Raw genomic sequence first — 20762 nt, 5'->3', positions numbered from 1 at the left:
CACGAGAACGAAGAAAGAAAAGAGGAAATTGTTCTGTGTATTTCTTAAGGCAATCTATGCGAAACATTTATGGGTACAATAACTTCAATGAAATCTCATGGTTTCATAATGCAATCGATATCACAGTAGCCAGCCAAAAACAGCAAAACATCTGTGCTACCATCTAACAGCAAAATTATTCGATCTCTTCAATGTAGCAACTAAATCTCCCTAAAAGAAAAGAAAAATGTCAGAATGGGGCCTGGAATATTTGGGTATTGTGTAAGCTATGACAGAAACAATCTAACAATATCTTATCTATAGCAAAATGCCAATATCTCTGGAAATAGCAACTCTAAGAATTGGCTTGTAAACTACATCTCAGAAGTAGGGTCATCACAACAGCATTATAGGCGCCTAGGCAAACTAATACCTTGAGGTCTATTGTATATATTTATAAACGGGCAATACCTCAATCCATAAAGCTCTCAAGCTTTATGGATTGAGTGTGCATACCTTAAGATGGCACTGCTCAGGACATTACTACTTTTACAGTCCTTCAGTTGATTCTTTTTTTGTTTTGTTTTAGAAACTATGGCTAAGGCCATGCTAGATCATTTTATTCAATGGTACATACTCTACAAAATTTTCGTTTTGCTTTCTTTTTGTTTTTGGGCTGTCATTTTTGTTTTGTTGTTTGGGTGATGCTTTTATCCTTGGATTCAAAGTTTATCAGCTTTTGGAATTGCTAGTAAATGGCTCATTGAGACTGTGGAACCTGTTTTATTGCACTCTTGTTATAACATTCCACACATTGTTGATTTGTGACACTAAAACATACATTTGTCTATGACCTGTGATTTCTTGAATTAAACACTAAATACTGGAATGTTTTGCCTTAGTGGCTCCAGATAGAAACTGGTTGCTGATAATAATTCTTATCGTGTGTGTGTGTGTGTGTGTGTGTGTGTGTGTGTGTACATGCATGCATGTGTGTGTGTGTGTGCATGCGTGCATGTGTATGTGTGTGTGTGTGTGTGTGTGTGTGTGTGTGGTCATGCTTGTGTATAAATATATGCATACATAAATATAATAGTTCCTAAAATTAATGCAAGTTATGGAATGTCTTTCAATTCCTAATTGCTCATCTATGGTCGTAGGTCTTATAGATGATTGCAGTGCCAGTAACACTGATGGGTTTCCCATCCTAAGATTCATAAAAATGTAATTTGTTCTGTGAAGTGCGAAGAAATCCTAAAGACAAAGTATTTTTATATCTTGCATTTCATTCCCTACTACCATCTTGCTTTCCAATGATGGTGGAATTTCCAACCCTTTTTGGGCTTCAGGATTTCACTGTGACCTTGGCAGAGTGGCTCATGGGTTCTGCACCCTGCCAAGAAGGCATGATTTTGACCAGTATAAGGGAAATATGCTTGCACTCTATGGACCTACTGCTATGGATACTAAAGCATGACTGTACTAGAGCAGGTTGCCCAAACACAACATACATAAATCATTTTTCCAGGGACAATAAATGCCTTCCTGAAGACCTCCCTCATCTAATATTGAACCAAAATAAATGGCATGCATGGGTTCAAAATGTCTGAACAAGCTTGAGCAGACGATGATGCATATGATAAAGTTCTGTGAAGCCTTTCACCACAACTCATCTTCTAACATCTATCCCTCCATCACATTTCTAACTATGACACTATTCACTCAGATACTGTTAATGACACCCATTATCCCTTTACATTTCACATCATCTCCCTATTACTGTCACTTATCACCTTCTCTGATTCCCCTCTGATCCCCTTACTCATGTTTCCTGTTCACTGTGTCTACCTCTATCCCTATCTATAACCATCTGTCACTCTCCTTACACTCTCTCACAAACTTACCATACACCTTCTCTTTTTAATTCTCTGTCTCTTTTCTCTCTCATATATTCATCTTATACATCAATGCCACACCCTCGCCATCTCTTTTTACTCTCTCTTTCCAGCTATTTTTCTTCAGCGAGACACCTGTTACTCTATCATACATTAACTTCTTAATACGTTACATTAAGCCATCAACCTGAATACTTCACCTACATTCAGTTGAACAATCTCGGAACAATCTTGGAAGTTATTTGTTGAGCTATTCAGTGCGGGTGACATGTAAAAGGCACCCAATACACTTTGTAAAGTGATTGGTATTTGGAAAAGCATCCAGCCATAGAAAAACTTGTCAAAACAGGCATTGGAACTTGGTGCAGTCATCTGGTTCATTGGTTCCTCTTGACTCATCCAATACATGCCAGGTTGGTCACCTACAAGAAAATAAATTCATCAGTAAAAACACTGAATTCAGAGAACATGTTAAATATATGCAGGCTTGAGCTAGCAAATTCATTAGAGTTTTAACTAGAATGCTTTGCAGTCATTCTGGCTCTATGAGTTCAAATTACACTGAGGTCAACCTTGCCTTTCATCCTGTCAGGGTCAATAAAACAAATGCCAGTTGAGCACTGGGGCTGATGTAATCAACTTACCCCTCCCCTCAAATTGCTGGCCTTGTACCAAAATTTGAAACCAATAAATTATAGTACCAATCAAATATTAGAATAAATTCTTCCCCCCTCTCTCTCTCTCTCTCTCTCTATATATATATATATATATATATATATATATATATATATATAGATAGATAGATAGATAGATAGATAGATAGATAGATAGATAGATATAGGGCAGAGAATTGCCAATTAGTTAATAAAATTAATAATTAACAATTTTGCCAAGTAGTTTAGTATGCAAAAAAACCTTTATCGGTAAACCATTTGTGTTTATAATTATATATATATATATACATATATTCATACATACATACATACATACAGGGTATGATGGCTACAATAGGACATACTTTATAAGAAAATTTAATTTTATATATATATATATATAAATATATATATATATAAATATATATATATATACATAGGCACATGAGTGGCTGTGTGGTAAGTAGCTTGCTTACCAACCACATGGTTCTGGGTTCATTCCTACTGCGTGGCACCTTGGGCAAGTGTCTTCTACTATAGCCTCGGGCCGACCAAAGCCTTGTGAGTGGATTTGGTAGACGGAAACTGAAAGAAGCCTGTCATATATATATGTATATATATATATGTATGTGTGGGTATATGTTTGTGTGTCTGTTTGTCCCCCCAACATCGCTTGACAACCGATGGTGGTGTGTTTGCTTCCCTTTAACATAGCGGTTCGGCAAAAGCAACCAATAGAGTAAGTAGTAGGCTTACAAAGAATAAGTTTAGTCGATTTGCTCGACTAAAGGCAGTGCTCCAGCATGGCCACAGTCAAATGACTGAAACAAGTAAAAGAGTATATGTCTATTTATCAGTCTATCTATCTATCTATTTATCTATCTATCTATCTGTGATACACGATCCCTATTGATCGGCCTTTCTTTCTTTTTTTTTTTTTCGATCCCTTTTGATCGAACTCCCCCTCTTTCCCTTCCTACGATCCCTTTTGATCGACACCACCCCTTTTTTTTTCCCCTTCCTTCCCCCTCCCAAAAAGAAAAGCTCTACATTGTAATTGTCCCATCTTCGTTGAGCCCTGTGTAGCTAATAAAAGAAATGTATCTATCTATCTATCGGTCTGTCTGTGTGTCTTCTAGCTATATTTCCCTTGAAAAAATTGCATTCATGCAATGGTTGTGTTCATGCCAGTAGGATGAGCTCTGCTAACAATGATATGCCCGAGACACACTGTATATCTATCCCTATGGTATTCATATGACTCCAACAGGAGTTGAGTCCCCTGCTCCAGCAGAGAATATATGCACCAAAATAGCTGTAATATCAATTGCCTCCTTTAAGCTTAAATATTGTGCATGATTGCAAATCATTTCTGACATACAGGATGTTAAGCACAACATGGAGTGAAATAGAGAATAATAGAATGTGACTGGAATACATGACAGTGATTGAGCGAAGCAGGGTAGGATATTATATAGAGAAGAGAGAAAGGAGTTGTAAGTAGTAAGGGAGAAAATAGGCAGAAAAAGGAAGACTATGTTACTGTGTTTATATATGATATAAGTATGTAGTTGCATGTGTGTGTGTAAATATGTAAATATACATACATATATATATATGTGTATGCATACATGTGTGTGTGTGTGTGTGTGTGTGTGTGTAAATATATATGTACATTTGAGCGTGTGTGCTTGTGTGTATGCATATGTATACACACACACACACACATTTATATATATATACATATATCTATATGCATTTTAAATATATATATATATACACACATACATGTATATTAATGCACCTGCATGCATATGTGCATATATGCATGTATATATATATACATATATCTATACATATATTTATATATATATATATATATATATATATATATATATACACATATTTATACATACATACACATGTACATACATACATGCATACATACATGCATGTATGTATGTATGTATGTATGTGTATACAAAAGAGAAGCAAATTATGAAATATATATAAAGAAAATAGCAACCAATTGGTGACAATCAAACTTTATACTATATGACATCAAAATCTGAAGAAATATATATATATATATATATATATATATATATATATATATATATATATATATATATATATACACAGACACTTACACAATATTTGCACACAACACATACATATATATATATATATGTACACATACATAATAAATACATGCTTGCATGCATACATACATACATACATACACACCTGTATACATTTGTAGCCTAAAAGAGTGCATATGTATATACATACATACATAAATGACACACAGACGCACACACACAAACACACACACACACACATACACACACACACACACACATACACACACAAACATGCACACTAACAAAACAGTTTAAAGATTATGAAATCATATGCTTTCACACCGACAAACCTGGTAGGATGTCCATAGACAGCCTGTCAAATTACATTGATAGCATGCAACTGCACATTAAAGATATAAGCAAGGTGACTTCATTCCATTTGATTATGAAAAGGATAAGAAGGTCCTAAATGCTGAGATGGGAATGCAGTGCAACAGCTTATATTTGGGCAAATGGACAGGAATCAAATTATTTACATACATACATATGCATATATATATATGAGTGTATGTATATATATATCTATATCTATATATGTATATATGCACATATACATATATCCATATATTTATACATATTTATATGTACATGTATACTTGCATGTCTATGTATATATAAATATATATATATATATATATATATATATATATATATATATATATATATATATATGTCTATGTATATATATATATATATATATATATATATATCATCCAAATTTACAGAAAACAAAAGATGGAGACTGGTGAGGGAACAACAAGTAGGTGTATTAGTTTAACTCTTGGGGAGAATGGAAAAAGTCTTTGACATTTCAGGCCTACACTCTTCAACAGAAAGGATTGAGAAGAAAATAATGATATGAGAACAAAACCAAAAATGGAGAGCGATAAAAATGTGTAAGGATTAACGGTTCAATGCGCTATATATATACATATATATATATATATATATATATATATATATATATATATATATATATATATATATATATATATATATATATATATATATATATATATATATATATATATATTTATTTATTTATTTATTTATTTATATAAGGGCATTACTATAGTATAATGCCTCACACTAAGCTACCATAATAAACACATTTTTACCGAAAGCGAGGAAAATGCAACTCTCAAAAATTGTCCTCTCCGTTTTTATGAGGCCAATTTTTGAGAGTTGCATTTTCCTCACGTTTGGTAAAAATGTGTTTATTATGGTAGCTTAGTGTGAGGCCTTATTCTATAGTAATGCCCTTATATAAATATAAATAAATATATTCTAGGGATAATGATGGATGTTTCCCTTATGAGTTTTTTCATGGTAGCTATTTGATAAAATTCTTGTAAAAGATTTTTATCCTATTATTGAATTAATTATCAGAGATTTAACATTGCTTGTTTTCACTTTTTCGATATCAGTGAATAATTTCACTGGAAAAAGTTACATATATTTGCCAAGAATTATCTTTTGCATCGAAGGTCGGCGATTGTCGTATGCTGAAGAAGGGAAATAACCCTGAAACTCGAGTACGTACGTATCGTAGATCAAGATGGGAAAGATAACTTCCCTTGGCAAATACAGACAGGACACAGATGTGTGTCGATAGCCAGCTGGAGGAGATGTCCTCCTGGGGCTAAAAGCAACAGTAACATCCACCCCTCGGGGTCAGCCACATTTAAGTGGCAAATATACTTCACCTTATCGTGCAGTTACTGTTAATACCTCGTTCAGAGATTTAACATTGCTTATATATATATATATATATATATATATATATATATATAAAATGGCAGAAGTTCTTCAGAGAAGAATACCTGCTTATGCAAAAGATTTGGTCCTTAACTTCTGACATTCTAAGATGGCCTGACTAGTTTCAGGTTATGATTCCTAGATAATCCTCAACTAGCATAATTTGTGGTACCTTTTGTGTTCTAACCTGCACCTTCCTGGGTAGTTTGATGCCTCTAAACCAAATTTATCTCCATGATATCAAATATAGTGGAGAAAACCATTATACTCTTTTACTCTTTTACTTGTTTCAGTCATTTGACTGCGGGCCATGCTGGAGCACCACCTTTAGTCGAGCAAATCGACCCCAGGACTTATTCTTTGTAAGCCTAGTACTTATTCTATCGGCCTCTTTTTGCCGAACCACTAAGTTATGGGGGCGAAAACACACCAGTATAGGTAGTCAAGCGATGTTGGGGGAACAAACACAGACACACAAACACACATACATACATATATATGTATATATATATATATATATATATATATATATATATATATATATATATATATATATATATATATACATATACGATGGGTTTCTTTCAGCTTCTGTCTACCAAATCCATTCACAAGGCTTTGGTCGGCCCGAGGCTATAGTAGAAAACACTTACCCAAGGTGCCACACAGTGGGACTGAACCCGGAACCATGTGGTTGGTAAGCAACCTACTTACCACACAGCCACTCCTGCACCTATGTTCATCTTTTTTGATATCATAGGGTACTTATCTAAAAGGATAGTAAATCCAAATAAGAACTGATTTAGTGGAGTTTCACTAATGTGGGAAACAGGCATGTTCAGTATAGCGATTTGTTGAACATAGTATATCATTGCTTATTTCTTAAGGAAACCACATCGAGCAAGATCGCTCAGTTGAAGCTAATCAATAATTATTATTTCTGCTAAGTTTATTATTATCATTAAGCATATCTCTAACTTCAAGGAAATTGAATATATATCTATATATATATATATATATATATATATATACATATATATATATATATATATATATATATGGTCTCTCTCTCTCTCTGTCACACAATGTTTCTCTATATCTCTCTCCATCCATTTCTGTTACCCAGTATCTGTGTGTGAGTGTATATATATACAAACACACAACTCGTGCATGTATGCATGCATGCACAAGCACACACATGTGTGCGCACGCACACACACACACACAAACACACACACACACACACACACACAAACATATACATAAATCATTCTATACACATTTCTCTATCTCTCTCTTTCTCTCTCTCTCTCTCTCTCTCTCTCTCTCTCTGTACATTTATGCACAGACAGACAGACGGACAGACGGACGGGTAGATGGACGGACGGGCAGATTGATGGATGGACGGGCAGACGGACGGACGGACGGGCAGACAGATGGACAGACAGACAGACAGACAGACAGACAGATTGATAGATAGATAGATAGATAGATAGATAGATAGATAGATAGATAGATAGATAGATATGATGATTTCACCATGTTCACAGATGATTGCTGTCTCCTTGTGGTCTTCATTGAAAATGGTATTTCTGACTTTCCACTCATGACCTCTCCGACTTCTATTCAGTCCCATTGCAGAGCTGCATGGCCTGAAGCATTGGTGACAGACAAAAGTTGTAGCTAACCATAGTTAACTTCCAACCGGTTAGGTCAGCACATGTTGTCACTCTTCCATCGCCATGGGACTTTAGTGGTTAGAATAACAAATGAAATCACCATTAAGAGACATCTGTACATCATCGGATTATAGTGATAAACGTTTGTGCAACACAGGTACCAACCTGTGAGTTTCTGTGATTAGCACCTTATCACAAGTCAAAGCAAGGGGATAAGTAATCAGGTGAAACCACATGTATTACACCAGAGTGTCCCACCTCCTAAAAGGGTACTGTAATAACAGCTAGGGGTCTCTCACTCCCAGTGGTTTTACTGCATACTCTTGCTTAGATGGATTGTCTTACATACATACATACATACATACATACATACATATATACATACATACATACATACATACATACATACAGACATACATACATACAGACATACATACATACATACATACATACGAGAGGATGCTGGAAAGTTCCTGGCTTTAAGGGTTTCACAAAATGCCTGGCTGGAGGCCCAACCTTCTGAATTCTTTTATAGAGCTTAGAACAACTGAGGGATCACTGCAATAAGTGTGTGAATCAGAGAGGGGAATATGTTGAATAAAATCATAATTAACTGATCCTCCTGCATTTTCTTTTACTTAAAGTCAGGAACTTTTCAGCACCCCTATGTATATACATATATGCATACATACATACATGATAGATCGCTAACCACTACACACATTTTTTTTTCCTCTCCTTGTTTCTTTCTGTGCTCCTTTCTGTAGAAAAGCGAAGGCTCGAAACATTAAAGACTTTTTTCAATTCCAGAGCGTTATACTAATACATCTATATGTTTTCTACACCACCTGTCTTCATCTGTTGTTTTTTTGTGAATTCTCCCCATACATACATACAGACAGACAGACAGGCAGACATATGTATATACACATACATATACATATAGAGATATATATGCACACACACACGCACACACACACACACACATAAACACAAACACATTATCTCATGTATTTCTCTCTCCTTCTACGTCTGTGAAAATCCATAGCTTTAGAAGTTTGGTTTCACAGTGAAAGCAGGCTGTGAAGCATAATGGAGAGACATAGCAAAGGAAATTGGATACACCATCAACTATCAAAGAGAGCAGTAACACTGGACAAAATTCTACATGGAAGAGACATGGACTCTGCAAGTTGCAGAGCAGGCAACACATCAAGGAGAATTGCAACTGTAAATAAAAACTGACACAGTGAAAGAGCCTACAGTAGAAGTAGTCACTTATCTAACATAATAAATTACAACCAGTCTGTACCATAAAATAGTTTGTCATAGAAAAGGCATCCAGCCATAAAAAGTACAAAAACATTTGAATTAAGCAATAGAAGCAGCTCTATAATAAAGACATTATGAATGCAACATGTTTAATGTTTGTGTGTTGTTTAAACACCAGAAGCTGCAGTTTCTCACCGAGGAAAAGTCCTTTTAAAGATATATAGTGTTAAAAAACACAATACAAAGATGGATGATGCTGCAAAACACTATACTATGTTAGTAGTACTACACTTAATAAAGGAGTGGCCAGGTAAGAACGCTTAGACATGTGTGAGAACTCTTCAACCGTCACCAAGCAATCACACTCTTTTTCTTTTACATGCAGAAAAGAAACACCAAACAACTGCAGAGAATGGAGCTTGCTTGTGGTGGCAAAAATGACGATTGTCTGTTTAACATCAAATTTCTATTCTAATAACATTTAGCTACTAGCTCTGCATTATTGTTCAACCAAATTACAATCTTATAAGCATATGCTAAGTGCTTCAGGTAATTTTATGCTTATCTAGGCACAGGAGTGGTTGTGTGGTAAGTAGCTTGCTTACCAACCACATGGCTCCAGGTTCAGTCCCACTATGTGGCCCCTTGGGCAAGTGTCTTCTACTCTAGCCTCGGGCCGACCAAAGCCTTGTGAGTGGATTTGGTAGACGGAAACTGAAAGAAGCCCCTCATATATGTATATATATATATATATATATATATATATATATATATATATATATATATATATATATATATATAAATATATACATATATATATATATATATATATATATATATATATATATATATATATATATTTATATATGTATGTGTTTGTGTGTCTGTGTTTGTCCCCCCACCATCGTTTGACAACCAATGCTGGTGTGTTTGACTGATAGAATAAGTACTAGGCATCCAAAGAATAAGTCCTGGGGTCAATTTTCTCGACTAAAGGCGGTGCTCCAGCATGGCCGCAGTCAAATGACTGAAACAAGTAAAAGAGTAAAAGCGTAAAGAGAGTATCTAGCATAGAAAATTCTTAGTTTGTCACATCCTGACAACATGGAGAGGTGCTTCTTCAAAGCAGTCATTGAATCAGTTCTCTGTGGCTCTTCAGCATGGACACTGAACAAGAGACTTATAAAGAAGCTTGACAGTACCTACATGAGAACACTTCATGCAGTTCTTGATCTTTTGGTAGTATCATTCTACAAAGCAGTGAGTGTTATGGCAGTCTTCTTACCATTAACTCTGTAATCTGAGAAAGAACAACAAGTTATGCAGGACACTGCTGGAGAAGCAAGGATGAAATATCCAGTAATCTCCTTCCCTGGAAACCCATTTATGGACATACACGTATTGGCAGACCAAGAAGAGAATATATCAATCAACTGGTGGAAGATACTAGATATCAAGTTGAGGATATGAAGACTGCTATGGAAGATCAGGACATATGGCAAGGAAGAATTGCATTGGTCTGGGCAAGTCACCTGACCAAAAAGATAGATTACCACATTCCATAATATTATTTTCTTGTTTGATGTTTAAATTAGAGTACATTTTAAAAAGAATCTTTGAGTCTTTACCAGACCTGTTTTTAATTTATCAATCTGAATTTTTAATCCATGATTAGATCTATAATTGTGAAGTAGTTATATATATATTGTTTTTTATTCACAGATTTATTTAACTTCTGTTGTTATTGTTGATAGTTTCTTCATAGATTTCATAAGGATTATTAAACATACAATTAAGATGGCGAGCTGGCAGAATCATTAGCACGCTGGATGAAATGCATAACGGTATTGCGCCTGTCGCTATGTTCTGAGTTCAAATTCCACCGAAGTCGACTTTGCCTTTCATCCTTTCGGGGTCAATAAATTAAGTGCCTGTGAAACACTGGGATCAATGTAATCAACTAGTCCCCTCCCCAAAATTTCAGACCTTGTGCCTGTAGTAGAAAGGGTTATTAGACATATTATTAAAGTGGTGAGCTGGCAGAATCATTACCACGTCAAGCCAAATGCTTAGCAGCATTTCATCCATTTTTACCTTCTGAGTTCAAATTCCACTGGCATTGACTTAACTTTTCATCCTCTAATCAGGGTTGGTAAAATAAGTACCAGTTGAGCACTGGGGTCAATGTAATTGACTTAACCCCTTCCCTGAAATAGTGGGCTTTGTGCCAAAATTTGAAACTATTATTAAATATACAATTAAGACAGTGAGCTGGTAGAATTGTTACCATAATAACACAAAACACTTAGCACCATTTCTTCCAGCTCTTTACATTCTAAGTTCAAACTTTGCCAAGGTCAACTTTGCCTTTTACTCTTTCAGAGCTAATGAAACAGGTACCAGTTGAACACTGGGGTTGATGTAATTAACTAACCTCCTCCCACAAAATTTCAGGCCTTGTGCCTATGACAGGAAGGCTTATTAACTGTACTATTTTACTTTGTGGATGAGAAATTTTGTTGATATCATGTCATTTTAATAAAAGTTACATAACAATATGGACAAAACAGCTGCATATTGTTACGGTTTCCAGAAATGTCTTGCATTGCTATGAAACTAAAGCTTATCTTTCTTTCTTTCTTTCTTTCCTTCTTTCTTTCTTTGTTCTTTCTTCCTTTTCTTTTTTGTTGTTTCTTTCAGAGAATATTTACATTGTTCCGTTAAAATTGCTTACTCTCAATTTATGATGCTTAAAACTTTCTTTTGTCAAAATTATCAACATAATAAGGCTGTTTAAAGTAGACAATGTTATTGTTGTCGGTTTTTAAAATTGCCTTCATTTATTGTTCTGAGAATCTTATAAGTTTAAGACAGACATCTTTCTATAATAGCTGCTTACCTGATATGCTTCGAATGGCTTACATTGCAGTTCTTATTATTATTAAAGATGAATGTAAATTTCTTTACCTTCATCTGGCAAAACATTATTACAGTTGTTGTTTAAACAATTTTGTGTTGCCACAAAGAAACATTAATTTACTCCTGTTGTGATGAGTAATTATAAAAGTATTATTTCTAAATAATATCTGGGCCGTTATTTATTTGACCCACATCTAAGGAGTATATCACAAAAATGGTACTACAAAATAGCACCCCAGGAAAAATGTATTATAAGATGGATTTGGGTTGCTGCCATTGTTATTTAGTCACAAGCAATGCTGGATTAACCTGTAAGCAAAATAAGCACATGCTTATGGCATCAAAGGAAGTGGTGGGGGCACCACAGAAGTGGTAATTGGTTTATGGCACAAAAGAAATCACTGTAAACATGCTAAGGTAATATTTGGGATGCTTTGCCTCTACTATGTATAGAAACAGATATCTTACATAAGATTAATTTTAAGGATCTGATCAAAGAATTTTTCAATTAAAAAAAGTAGAGGAAAACTTTTCAAATGTAACTAAAGTGGAAGTATACAAAAATAAACATTATTACTGTTAGTTTTGTTTCATTCTGAAAAATAAAAATTTATTTTCCAATTTATTATTGCTTACATTTTGAATTATATATAGGGACACCAAAATCTTTTAAGTGCTTAGGGCCTTTATGAGTCTTAATCTGGCCATGGACTCACAGGACATCTCTGACTGAGTAGCCCCGTGATAAAAGAAAACCCTCTATCCTTGACTATCATGTCTTAAACTAGATTTCTCTTTTCCATTTTTAAGATAGGTAGAATGTAATTTTTTAACCTTTCACCATTCAGATTACTCTGTCAAATCTAATTCTTATTTATTAACTCCACCTTAGCGAAGGCAGAGGTATTGTTTTCAGTCGTGTTTGTTTGTTTGTTTATTTGTGTGCTTGTCCATGGACAAGATCTTTCAAAAACCGCTGGATGGATTCAGATGAAACTTTCAGGGATTTTTGGCCTCATAACTGGCATGAACTGATTAGATTTTGGGATCGATCCTGTACCAGACAAGGATTCTGGATTGTTTTTCCTGTTTTTAACGTAATTTTTGAGAGTTGTCGGGTTCATTTTTAGTATTTTTGAATGTGAGAGCAGTTGAGTTTATTTCAGATATTCTCATTTCAAAAATTGTCTCTAACTAATCGTTGAGAGGACGTTGGTGTTGCTTTGGTGGAGGTTTGCACTCTCTGAGTGCTCTTGTTCATATTGTTTTACAAATAGCTAATAGCTTTCTTTAGCTAGACGCAATTAGTAAGGGAGGTGGTTGCTCTGAAAGTATAGTTACTAGAGTCGGAAAAATTGGCTGGAGAAAGTTCAGGGACCTACTACCACTGTTGACAACAAAGATCTTTTCCCTAATAGTGAAGAGTAGATTGTATGATGCTTGTGTTAGAACTGCAATGCTTCATGGTAGTGAAACATGAGCCTTGAATGCAGAGGACTTGAGAAGACTGAAGAGAAATAAAGTGAGTCTACTCCACTGGATGTGCAATATCAGTGTGCATGAAAGAATTAGTTCAAAAGTGCTGAGTGAGAAACTGAGTATAAGAGAAATCAGATGTTGTGCTCAAGAAAGAAGACTCTGCTGGTATGGACATACTTTTAGAAAGACATTATAAGGTTGGTGTAAGGGGCCAGATCTGGCCCATTAGAACATAAAACATATTTAGAACATAAAATAGATATTAGAACATAAAACAGAATATTTGTGCCAGATATGGCTTGTTTAAATGCTAAAAAGTTAAGATGTGATCTTGAGGGAATTTGACTCTTATTTTTAGTAGGTCAAGCAACTGCATGTCTGTGCCTAAGTAATGTTAGACAGAAGGTATTTATGTTCATAGTTTTATAATACCATTGATTTTTTTGTTTTTTGTGTTTTTTTTTGCCAATACAAATTGGTTTGATTTTCAGACTTATCAACAGCACATGTTTAAATCTATCAGATGTGATCAATAGTTTTTCCATCAAAATTGATTAATAGTTTCTTTCCAATAACACAGCAGTTGTTGTTGATGGTGATACTGATGCTGCTGATACAGTTGATGTAGTTGCAGCAACTATTATTATTACCATCATCATCATCATCATCATCATCATCATCATCATCATCATCATCATCATCATCATCATCATCCTCATCATCATTTTCATCATCATCGTCATTGTTGTTGTTGTTGTCATTATCATTATTGTTGTTGTTACTATTATTTTAAAATAAAATTTTTCAAGATTATCTTACAGTAAATCTTTAAGAAGAATATAAATCTTCCAATAATTCCATCTCACAAAAAAACTGACTTCCAGTTTTTCCTTCCTCTTTTATTTTATTTTATTTAATTTAATGTTTTCCTTCTATGTTATTTATAAAAATTCGATGTCATTCAAAGATGTTATTCAATCTTTGCCAGAGCAGTAAAATTTCAATCCGTAAAACAAATTAAAGCCAACAATCAGTCAGTTTGATTACTAAATCATCTATCAAGGATGCCTGTTGTTTGTCCTACAATAGTCGTACAAATTTACATGTGTTATAGAGCAGCAACTCAACTGTGTGCCACAACCATTTATTAAGTACATGCAGATGCTTAACTTGAATACTAAATTAAACAGCCAGAGCAGCAGTTTAGATAACTAAGCATAATTTAATGCACGGCTGGAGACTATTGTTAGTCTACATAGGCAAATATGACCTGTCACAGTGTGTATATAAGGTATCTTTCTGCAAGAAAATAAAATAAAAGCTCACTGCAAATTCCATTGGAATTTGTGCACTGTCCACTGCAATAGTTTAATATTGATTTCAAATTTTGGCACAAGGCTAACAATTTTGGAAGAGGGGTAAGTTGATTACATCGACACCAGCACTCAACTGGTACTTATTTTATCAGCCCTGAGAGAAGGAATGGCAAAGTTAATCTCGGTGGAATTCGAACTCAGAATCTGAAGATAGATGAAATGTCACTAAGCATTATTTCACCCAGCATGCTAATGATTCTGCCAGCTTGCTGACTTTCAATAGTTTAATATTAGAATTGCTTTTATACAGCTAGCTAAATTCACAATATTACCGATACATATGTATATATGTATATATATGTATCTATGTATATAGCATACGTGTATATGAACCAAATTTGGTGAAATGTGTTTTTTTTTTTTCAATATTTAATTTTGCTTGCAATAGCCAGTTCTTTTGGACAAACTATCATATCTCCAGCGGCTTCAGATGCCAAGATATGAAAATTGTCAAATTGTAGTACAATGGTTTAGTATTTTTCAAAAGTGTAGTAAGTCCCACATATGACAGTTTTGCAAAAATATTTCCAACTGAAAATATACATGTAAGGAGTTACAATTTTATGCACCCAACAAAATATTATGGTTAAGCTGAAACTTGCTGATTTAAAAAGAAATGAAATAGTGAAGCTATTTTTCGTTTTCTGAAAAAGCAATGTTTTGGACTTACGACACTTTTGCATAATAGTTACAATATATATATATATATATATATATATACATATATATATATATATATATTTTCATTTTCATTTTATCTAGTTTCAGCTCATGAGCTGTGGCCATGCTGGGGCACCCCCTTTAGTCGAACAAATCAATCCCAGGACTCATTCTTTGTAAGCCTAGTACTTATTCTATCGGTCTATTTTGCCGAACTGCTATGTTACAGGGACATAAAAACACCAGCATCGGTTGTCAAACGATGGTGGGGGACAAACACACACACACACACACACCTATATATATATGATGAGCTTCTTTCAGTTTCCGTCTACCAAATCCAATTACAAGGCTTTGGTCGGCCCAAGGCTTTAGAAAACACTTGCCCAAGGTGCCACACAGTGGGACTGAACCCAGAACCATGTGCTTGGTAAGCAAGCTACTTACCACACAGCCACTCCTGATATATAATGTATGTATGTATAAACAGGCTCTTTTCAGTTTCTGTTTACACAATCAACTCACAAAGCTTTGCTCAGCCCAAGGCTACAGTAGAAGACACTTGCTCAAGGTACTATTCAGTGGGAGTGAACCCTGAACCATGTGGTTGGGAAGCAAGCTTCTTACCACACAGATATGCCTGCACCTCCATATATATATATGACTAGCAGAAATACCCGGCTTTGCCCGGGTTAAAGAGAATAATGAAATCTAAAAACGCCATCTAGACTATGCAACCCTCAACTGTTAGTAGCTACGATACCATATTTCTACATTAATAACTCTCCAATCCATGCCAGCATGGAACATAGACATTAAATGGAATGCCAGTCTCTCATCTAGGAGGGCCTTGAAATCAATGTTACCAACTGGGGACTATGTGTGTCGCAGTGATAATAAAAAGACCCAAAGGAGGTCTGCAACGAAATAATTTTACTCAACACTTTGCAAGTGAATCAGTGGAGGCAAAGATGCGTCTCATTTACTTGACAATTTATGCACCACATTGCAGAAATCACAATGTAAGTATATCTGAAAGGGTAGTCTTACACTGTTGTACCGTTGAATTACAAATAATGCTCATCTGTTATGTTCAGGTTAAAATTTCATCAACATCAAAAATATATGAATTTTCATGGGAGTTATGGCCGTTATACATAGAATATAATTTCCAAATTTCATAAAGATCCGTTCAGTACTTTTGACGTAGTTTTGGATAAGAAGACAAATGACTAATGTGTGTGTTTGTGTGTGATGGGTGTATATATGTATAGATATCTGTATACATGTATATATATGTATATATGTGTACATATTACATGTACGTCTATATATATACATACATCTACACATATGTATACATATACATGTATGCATATAGATTTATATCTATATATATCTATGCATATACGTGTACATATACATGTATATGTTTACATATACATCTCTTTCTCTCTCTTTCTCTCTCTCTCTGAAAGTATCTGTAATTACAGTATGGAAATGTGATTGTTTCAGTTAGTGGAATAACGTGTACATATACATCTATATGTATACATATACAGCTCTCTCTCTCTCTCTCTCTCTCTCTCTCTCTCTCTCTCTCTCTCTCTCTCTCTCTCTCTCTCTCACTCACTCTCTCTCTTTCTCTCTTTCTCTCTCTCTCTGAAAGTATCTGTCATTACAGTATCAAAATGTGATTGTTTCAGTTAGAATATTTTCATTTTTAAAGTGAAAGTATTTGACATGAGTGTTTTTGTTTCACTTTTGACACGTAATACTTAAATAATGGAGGAGATATTATGTTGCCGTGGGCTCGAACTCTGCAAGAAGTTAAAAAAAATTTTGACTAAAACACAACTGGAACCCTAAGTAAGGCATCTGTAAAATTTGAATGAAATTGGTTGCGTAGTTCTCGAGTTTTAGGGATTCACACAGACAGACAGACAGACAGACATACACACATTCTCATTTTTATATATATAGATTATATTTCTAATACTAGCACAAGATCATAAATTTTGAAATGAGGGTATAGTTGATTAAATCTACCCCAATAGTTATCTGGTACTTAATTTTATTCCTTTCAGAAGACCAGAAATAATGATGACCTCTCAAGGATTTGAACTTACACTTTAATTAATTACAACAAAGGCATTTTGTCTGATGTTCTAACGATTCTACCAATAACTCTGTAAAATTAAATGCAATGAAATTACTCACTCTTAACTCTATTTTTAATGTTATTTCAAAGAGAAACAAAAAAAAAAAAGAAAAGAGAGAAAAAAACCACAACACTACTCAAAGCTAATGCCTTTATCAGACTAGGAAAATTGAAATTGGCTGAGATTGAGCAATTAAATTGAGTTTTATAGAATAAATGGAAACAAAAGCATAATGTAGCCTCAAATTCAATGACCACATGTAATGCAGAAGAGAGGAAAAAATATTCTGAAAAACAAAGAATATGCATAGTGAAAAGTGAGCAGAGATAGGATGCAGCCAGCAAGTTCTGAAGAGTAGAATCCATTATAATTTCTACTAAAGTCACAGAGACACACAAAATAATGATGATGATGGGATGTGGGGTTTTAAAGGAAATTTTATTGTTCAGGATCAAAGCTTTTTAATGAAAGTTGTAAAGGATGTCAGTGATAGAGTCATGAGGATTAAACTACATGTTGAGAGATATCTTGGGCATTGTAGAATGTCAATAACCATTCGGCCCTGAAATGCATTTTCATTTTAAAGTGGAAACCAGATGTAGTTGTAGCAAAACGTTAAGGACAAGCAGTTTCCGGAAGAGAAATTGCATTAGAAGTAACCTGAATAATAAATTTGAAAGATGTGGAGAAATGGAAAGGTTGTGTTATCTGCATAGAGGCATGCGTGTTCCATGAGGACTTACAGAAGTTCACTTTTGAAGAAGACAGTGTCAGGGAGATGATGGATTCTCTGAGTGCTAGCAAGTTCATACGATATTAAGAGGACACCATTAGCGTCAATGATCTCTTGTGTTAGAGTTGAATTGTTTTCTTAAACTGTACCTTATATATATATATATATGTGTGTGTGTGTGTGTGTGTGTGTATATATATATATATATATATATATATATATATATATATATATATATATATATTGGCATCCCAGCATGACCAGTTTTGAAGCTGGGTCAATTTAAAGATTGAAAGATATAGATATATATATATATATATATATATATATATATATATATATATATATATATATATATATATATGTATATGCATATATGTATATATATATATATATATATATATATATATATATATATTTTGGAACGGTAAATTAAGATAAAAAATAACTTTCCAAAATAATGATGAATTTTTAATAAAAGTAAGGAGGGAGAAATTAATAAAGAGCGGGGAAAAAGTTTAAACCATCTTAAGAAAGGATCATTAATTAGCATTTTGGCCACTTTAGAAATCCTGAAGGTGATTGATATATTATCAAGATCAGAAGAATTGGTTAGTTTTGAAATGATGGCAAAATGAAGGGTAATAACTTGTGAGAGTAATAAAAGAACAAAGAAAACAATAGATTTTTGCAGATGAGGAGATTTAACTGAGATCAAAGTAGCAAAATAAAAAGTAGGATCTTTGATGGGAGAGTTGATGTTTCATATTTTGCAAGAAGTTAAAAGTGATATTCTTTGTACTAGGGAGATATTTTTCGCTATCAATATTATAGGTTCCTATGGCTAATCATAAGAACCTTTCTTTTCTTCTTATTAATTGTGGTGGGGGTCATTAAACTACAATTCAAAAGAAACATAATTACATTTAATTCAGATGCAGATTAAAAAGAGATGCAGTTTATTTGAGATTACTGTGTTCATTTTGAAACCAATAACAAAAATAAAATTAATTAAGGGTTTAGCTGAAAATTTTAGTCCCTTGCAAAAATCTCTGATGTGTTGGACTGGCCCATTCATTTCAGAAATTTCTCGTTACTTTTCCTTCACTGCATATCTACACACCTTACTTTGTTGCCTTTTATGGCTTAATTAATCTGTAAACGTAACATATTTTAGTGATTATGTTTAAGAATAAAATTTCTTACTTGGATAGTTTCAAGATAAATTAAGGTATGTTGTCATCTTCTTCTTCTCTTATTCTTCCTTTTCTTCTTCTTCCATTCTTCTTCTTCTTCTTCTTCTTCTTCTTCTTCTTCTTCTTCTTTTTCGTCTTCTTCTTCTTCTTCTTTTTCGTCTTCTTCTTCTTCTTCTTTTTCGTCTTCTTCTTTTTCTTCTTCTTCTTCTTCTCTTCCTCCTCCTCCTCCTCCTTCTCCTCCTTCTCCTCCTCCTTCTTCCATTCTTCTTCTTCTTCTTCTTCTTCTTCTCTTCCTCCTCCTTCTTCTATTCTTCTTCTTCTCCTCCTCCTCCTTTAATTCGTTTCCTCCTCCTCCCCTCCTCCTCCTCTTCCTTCTTCTTCTTCTTAACACTAAACCAGGGCCCTCTGGGCCCCATTAGCTTTGTCAAGTCCCCAGTGTTTCATGAAGAGTGTCACTGCCAATGGCATCAACATAGTTGAGTGGTGTTTCTCATTAATTAACCCTTTAGTATTCAGATTACTGTGTCAAATGTAATACTTATTTATTCATATTTCTAAAAATTAATCATGCATTATCTCATAGTTTTGAGATATTGAGGATGTGATCGTTTATTTTTAGAATGACATTGTAGGGTATGTGTGAAAGGCTGGATCTGGTTTCTTTGAACATAAAGCAGGTAGAATCTTTGGGCCATATATGGCTGGTTTAAATGCTAAAGGGTTAAGGTGTGCAAGTTTCCAAAATAAAACATTTAATATGGCCTGACGCTCAGCACATTATCAGTGGCCAGCAAAACCTACTTTGCACTGAGCAACAATTGCAGAGATGGATTGAATATATCCATAAATCTCCTTTT

At 34.2% G+C, this 20762-nt stretch overlaps 1 protein-coding gene across 11 annotated transcripts in view; it reads left to right on the top strand.

Annotated features, from left to right (window-relative positions):
* LOC106876029 (ras-specific guanine nucleotide-releasing factor 2) overlaps positions 1 to 20762 on the top strand; it is a 577714-nt gene that overhangs the window by 407143 nt on the left and 149809 nt on the right. The gene's annotated exons all lie outside the window — the stretch shown is intronic.

Source organism: Octopus bimaculoides, chromosome 2, assembly GCF_046866305.1.
Source record: "Octopus bimaculoides isolate indiv1 chromosome 2, ASM4686630v1, whole genome shotgun sequence".
NCBI classification, from domain to species: Eukaryota; Metazoa; Mollusca; class Cephalopoda; order Octopoda; family Octopodidae; genus Octopus; species Octopus bimaculoides.
Note: the sequence above shows the minus strand (reverse complement) of the source record. Positions and strands in the feature narration are given on the sequence as shown.